Here is a 7,126-nt window from a genome sequence, read left to right on the forward strand (position 1 = left end):
AATTAGTCCAAAAAAAAAAAAAAAAAAAAAAAATAAAAATTAACAAGCACATTTTGTCCCCTGTGAATTCAAGTTCATGACAGCACTGAACAACACGCCAACCAATAAGTCATGTTTAACATCTTATTAGGTATTTTAACTCTTAACAGTCACATTTGAGCAATACATTTTCCAATACAGACAAGCTCCTAGAGCACGGCATATCTGCACACCAAGGGGTTCTTGTACGTATTAAGCGAGAGAGACTATGCAGGAGAGAGTGACAGTTTCTTATCCTTTAGTCATTTGTTTCTCTATACTTGTTAAATGAATGCAAATAGTGAACCTTCCACTCTTGTACCAGACCCCATTCAGAAGTAAATGAGTTCCTTCCCTCTCACTCCGAGATATGTTTGCATTGAAGGCAAGACAAAATGAGGAGCAGATACCCACACTTTCTGGGAGCCAATTTATATGCATTTATATATACACGCCAGTAAGTGCATAATTTGTTTAACTGCATAACACAATGCCAGTGCCATTCTGTGGCCTCGTTTCCATTAGCACAAACACCAGTTATTTGCATATTGGTTAAGTGCATAAACTTCTTAAATACATGGTATTTTTCAGCTCTGCCATCTACTGTGTAACCTAATTTTACTTCAGTTAATGGCATAGGAATGGTGACAGAGAAGCAGCTGCCCAAAGAGCTGCTATTAGAAGCCTTGAAAACGGGAGAGGCTAGTCCATCTGGGGACTGCTAGCTCACATCATGTTCAAGGCCTAAAATAGTCACCCTGCTGGTACCAGTATAGCCCCAAAATTGAAGACTTGCTATAATTTTAAAGGCTTATACAGCAGCCCTGAGTCTGACTGCTTATTAGCAGCTTTGAACATGATGGGAGCGATTCAGTTTTACCAAAGCACTTACAATATCCTAAGCAACGCTCCTTAAGTACCCAGGTCCGCATACTCAATGGACTTTGCTCTCTTTAAGTTCAGATAAATGCATCATCTCGGTAACGGCATCACCTTTTTCAGTCAGCAGGCTACAGACTTCGGTGGAATAGGCCACAGTATGTTTAAACTAAGTACAGCTTAACGCTAACCAGGACAATTTAGACTGAACTGTTATGGGATATCAGATCAACTGTCCAAATTTCACATGGCTCAATGATGAAGTCTCATTCACATTAGCTGGGAGTTTGTCCAAGTATTTAAGGATGATTAAGTTAATTGTCAATGATGCAATAAACATATGGCTGGGAAGTTATCTGCCAGGAAACATGCTTTCTATAAGTACTTTAGCAGCACCACCAAGGCATTCTGCAGGCAGATGGTGTTCAGCAGGTTTCGGCCCAGTCATTTCCCCCTTAAAAAGTTACTTTTTTGGGCAGACTGGAGTCCTCCACTCCCAACATACTCTCAAGGCACCAGGCTTACTGACCCAAAGGATATGCAACACTAGATTAAAAAAAAGTTATAGAAAGATGTCTTGGCTAAAACATCACATTTCACACTCAACTAGCTCATTTAATCCAATAATTTCAATGCAAATTTTAAACACATCTCCCAACTGACATGCAAAGCAAATATTAACAGCCCCATTTTACAGATCACAAAACTGAAACACAGAACAGGACAAATGCCTGTTCCAGTGCCACACAAGACGTCAAAAACAGAGTTGGAAAGAGATTGCAGAAGTCCTGAGGGGTGGTCCCCTGCCCTAGAAATTAAACCTCATTGCTTCACAGACAAACCAATAAACCCGGTGTTCATGGATCAGAAAATTACAACCAAGCAACCCTGTATGTCTATAATGCTTAGACTGTTTAAGACCAAACCACATTAACCTGGTCTATAGAATTATTAAAAATATCCTACACCTCTATTCTAAATAGAAACCAAAAGGAAGAGACCAGATTAAGTTAAAGATGTGATGGAGTTGCTTTTAATCAGTCAAAGGGAACCGCAAGTGCTTCTCTCAGGAGCAGACCCAAATATTTCTCCTAAAGGCTCAGAGATGCAGTTGTAATAACAGGCCTGAGCTTATGAAATCAACTCACCGTTACGCTAGGAGACATAAGATCAAGTCCTGAGAGGTACAAGCCAAACTGAAAGGCCACCAACATTAATAGAGGCTGCATGAGCTCAGCCAGCCCACAGCATTTTTCCCTTTGAGGAGTAGTATAATGGCTCTCCACTTCGGAGGGGAGAAGACGGCCACCTGGACCTACTTTTTACGGTGCTGCCCAGTACTTTGGCACTGTTCCCGTGGCTTCCCCCATCTGTTTGATTTATCAAACTTTTAGCAACAGCTCTACATCTAAATTGTAACTTTTTGTGCCAGGGATGGTGTTTTCTTGGGCCTTGGCTTCCAGACATTGCTACAGCAGAACCAACTAATGATGATGATGGTGTAGACTTTGACCAAGGCTTCCTCTGTCCAGAGCCCATTTTTCATAGACTCACAGAAAATGAGGGTTGGGAGGGACCTCAGGAGGTCACATCTAGTCCAACCCCCTGCTCAAAGCAGGACCAGCCCCAACTACATCATTCCAGCCAAAGCTTTGGAAAACCAGGTCTTGAAAACCTCCAAGGATGGAGATTCACCACCTCTCTGGGTAACCTGTTCCAGTGCTTCACCACCCTGCTAGTGAGAAAATTCTTCCCAATATCTAACCTCAACTTCCCTTGCTGCAATGTTTGAGACCAACTGTTTCATTTCTAGGTTCTCCTAAACCTCCAAAAACCAGTTGTTTCTCCAAGTCTTATGACATGCACCCACCACTTATTTCCAATGAAACATATAGTTGGGGCTGGTCCTGCTTTGGGAAGGGGTTTGGACTAGATGTGACCTCCTGAGGTCCCTTCCAACCCTCATTGTCTATGATTTTATCCGTAAGTGTGTTATTGGCACATCGGCATTCATCAGAGACCTTTGATCACACACTTATTGCCTCCTCACCTTCCTTGGTGACCAGAGGACAACTAGCCCTCCTGTCCATTATATAAGAGCACAGCTTCATAGCTCCAGAAATGGTACCAACTAGATATGGGAGGCCCTAGCATAAGCATTATTTCCCTATGCAAAGTAAGGGGTCACTGTACAGGGATAACATGTATTCTTAATTAAAGAAAGACTTCAGTGTGCTCAGACTTTTGTTGGAGCGGATCTCTCCCTCTTTATAGTCTAGAAGGAACAGCTTTAAAAATAGCCACCAATGGGAAATCCATCACTTTGGCAATGGGGTTTGAAGGAGACTAATCTGTCTGAAAGCTTCACTATCTCAGGAAGTGTCAGTGCTGTACAGGCAGCCTGGAGAAGGGAGATAAGCATCTGTTTAATAGGCGCAGAACTCCAAAGGTTTAGCTATTGTTTGGCTGTTCACTTCCTCATCATTGGGAAAGGTACAATCCAGTTGCTTACAGCTGCTCTTTGGTTGCACTTGTGTCCATAACAAGAAAAAAAGAAAATCACCGAAGTGTTTAAACATATATCACACAATAGCGCATGCTATTTAGCGTGCACTATTGTTTTTAATCTATTTAACAAGCACTATTTTGAAAGTCTTTTTTCTCTCTAGTCAACTTGAATGGCTTATTGGGAGAAAGCAGTGGTGAATGATGCACTGAGGCTGATCTAGCAAACAGTTACATGAACAGGCCAATATGCATGTGTTATTACTGCCCTAAAAATGCAAACAACAGTCATCTCTTAGCACTTCCCCTCCCCACCCCAGTCAAGGTGTTAGCTCTGACTTCCTTGTCAAATCCTGAGTTGGCCTCTTGCTGTCTCCTATGGTTTCAGCTAGGGAAGCTCTCTGTTTCTTCATATCCCCTAATTCTTTGTGTAGTGTCACTACATCCTATTAAACAGCTGCTACATTGCCTATCAGAGGTGGCTGCCTTTCAGCAACACTCTCCCTACCATATTTTGCAAATGCTTTGAGAGACTTTAAGGTGGAAGATTCTGTACAAGCTTAAGCAGAGATCTCCATGAAGTGTCTGCAGTTAATCATTGTGCCCATCAAACGTTTCGCTGGTCCTCCGATGAAGCTGTAGAGATCAGACCCAGATGGCAAGTGCCCACAGAGCTGGCATAGCCCATTTTCCCTGCAGGCCAATTAGTTATGACAAGCCAAGTAAAGAAGAAGTAAAGAGAAGTTTTATCTCCACCCTCTGTTAATACATGTCCAGTGAACAGCCCTTAAGGAACAACAACTGCGTTCCTTTCTGTATTCATTTTCTAAACATATTAGTCACTTAGAGACATTTATTTTTTTGGCACCATTTGTTGGCTTGAAACATTTCACTGGCTTAAAATACTCTTTTGTGTTTGTTTTTTCCTTCTTCCTCCCCCTCCCCACCCCGCTGTCCAAAGTCTTTAAATATAAAGTGTGCATGTTTGTCCAAGCACCGAGCGGGTGTCATGGACAAGGGGTGACATACTAGAATGATTTAGAAGCTATTTTGTTGCTCCCCTACCCATGAGGATACCTTCACAAGCCAGATCCTCCCTTCCTGTCCTGAAGGACTTGTCCGAAGACCAACCGTGGCAATATTATGAACTGTCATGAAGTCCAATAGTAGAAATTTTTGGAGATGTGTTCTGTAGGTTAAAGAAAAAGTTTTCAAAAGTAACTCTAAAAGTCCTAGTAAGTTAAAAAAAACAACAACAAAAAAAACCTACCTAGAAGCTTCAGTAATTTTTCACTTGACTGGGCTCTTAAAACCTGTATTTAGGACTAAGGTTAAGCATAGGTTTGCAATCATCGTATAAAGATATACAGCTACTCTATTTAGATGCATGCTGGGTAAGTGCATCATTAGTCTGGCTGCACAATATGATGCGTCCCAGATGTGTTGCCTTCTGCTTCCATAACAATAATCAATACACAGATAACCAACGTGTAAATGCACCAGCCACTTCAAAACGCAGCGTCCACCCTCTGTACTTTTTCACACAGCTGATCTGCATGAAGTCGCAGGCTTTTTCCAAGTTACAACTGAAAGAATGTTTCCAGAGTAATGGTTAAGGTCTGGGATTTTATTTATTTCTTTATTTAGTTTGAAGAAAGATCTAGCCTCTACATACTCCATCTACAGCACTAAACAGGTGTTTCCGATTTATTGCTCCCCTCAACAGGCACTGCTTATGCACTCAGACTCAACAGGTCCTCCCCCTCTACCAGGGAGGTCAGCAAAAATATGATTATTCTAATTCTGACGTATAAAATGTGTACGCTTAATTAAGAAAAAAAGCTTTTGGAAACAAAAACAGACTTGTAAGTTGTTATAACTAACAAGTTCAAAGGGTTTTTAAGTAGTGTACTCAGCAAAATGATTCCACTCGGCCTCTATGAGAAACGGGATCATTCAATACAGATGCTGAAGCATCAACATAGCAATTCTGGAGGGGAGAGCTAGAGGGTTTGGCCCTAGACTTTATCTCTAGATCAGGGATGCTCAAGCCCAGATCCAGCCCGCAGCACCCTGCCATCTGACCTGCAGGGCTCCCTGCTGCCAAACCTCTGGCCCTATGGAGAGCCCCGGACGGACTCTGCACATTAGCCAGGCCCCCGGGTCCAGCCCCAGCACGTGGGGCTCAATCCAGCCCTGCAGCACTCATCTGGCCTGTGGGATTAAAGGACTGAGCACTACTGCTCTAGACTGTTGGCTTAAATCCAGCCGAGATCGGTAGCAACTGAACGCTGTTACCAACGTACATCAGCACACTGTTTTGCAGGATAGTAATTCTGGGTCTCAATCTACTTTTCAAGGCGTAGCCATCCGTATCATTTGAAGCAGTTCCATCATATCCCACTAATCAGACCACCAAATCAGTGGTCCAAGGAGATCAAGAATTGAACTACCTGCAAAAAGTGCATTTTTTTTTTTTGATTTCTGAGGTAGCTGCATTGGCTAGTGGGTGTCTGAGAGCAATTGTGCTGCTACTAGCCATGCCCCCCCTGTGGCTAGAGGACTCCAGTCCCCCGGGGCGTTCGTACACTTGTTGCCCTTTCTTGCGCTGCAACGGCACAAGGGGAGAGTTAGCATGGGAAAGGTAGACAATACACTGCTGAAAGACACTACCCTCTTGGTCAGTCATTCAAAGGCAAATCTTGCAGTCTTTCAGCAGACACACTCTTTTTGCATACCTTCCATCAGAAGTAACAGTGAACTCCTAGAAAGCAAGATTAAAATAGCAAAAATTACTTTGAGGCAGACATACAAAAAGCCTTTTTTCCTCCAATAGGTCTCTAAAAGGAGAGAAATATTGCATTTCTGAGACAGAACGGGCAAAAACCAAACAAGTGCTCCAGCCCGAGCAGCTGCTCTCAGCTGAAAACAATTTGTAACATACTGAACACTGGAGGGGGAAAAAAAGGACAAAGCGGATGCCAATGAGGTCAACAGCTAGTTGGAGAGAAATGCGGAATAAAACCCTGTGTTGTATTTTAAGTCTCCTGATCTCAGAAAAGTGAGAGGAGTTAAACTAGACCCAAAGAGGTTGCATCTCATAAGAGGTTAGAGTGGAAGCAACCATTTAACAAACTCTGCAACACCGTTACACAATATGCCCCATTTAGGGAAAAACAGCTGGCTAGTTACGGAGCCCATCTATTGTTTCTGTCTGAGAAAGAGACTTTAATGAAACTTATCTGAACAGGGTTTTTTTCGGTTCCTGTTAATCCAAGCTCATTCAGAGGAAATCAGAGGTATTGGAGGGATCTCAAAAGGGAAAGATTTTTGCATTTATTTGGAACGAAGAGACCGCATCCCTTCCTTCTCCAGTAAATTAAAAACATTGCATGGGGTTGTTCCTTACAGTTTAATGGCTCGTTTTTTTACAAGATGTGATCCTAGGGCTATTTCCTCTCTTCTGGGAGTGCCCGTGCATTGATATAAATATACAAAGCATGACAAGTTTGCAATGACATAACTCCCAGGGAAAGTTCGATAAGGGAAAGGACAGACAGGAAGACAGAGGAGAGGACAGAGATAAACTGGTCACATCGTCATTACTATTTATCACTACATTTGGAACGTGTCACAGTTTCATTAACCTGGCTGATTTCACTGACGGCTCTTCATTGCTGCAGCGTCCAAAGTACTTAACTATAATAAACAGCAGCACAACAAA

The sequence above is a fragment of the Gavialis gangeticus genome, unplaced genomic scaffold (genome assembly GCF_001723915.1).
Source record: "Gavialis gangeticus isolate Ggan-Ray unplaced genomic scaffold, GavGan_comp1, whole genome shotgun sequence".
Classification (NCBI taxonomy): Eukaryota; Metazoa; Chordata; order Crocodylia; family Gavialidae; genus Gavialis; species Gavialis gangeticus.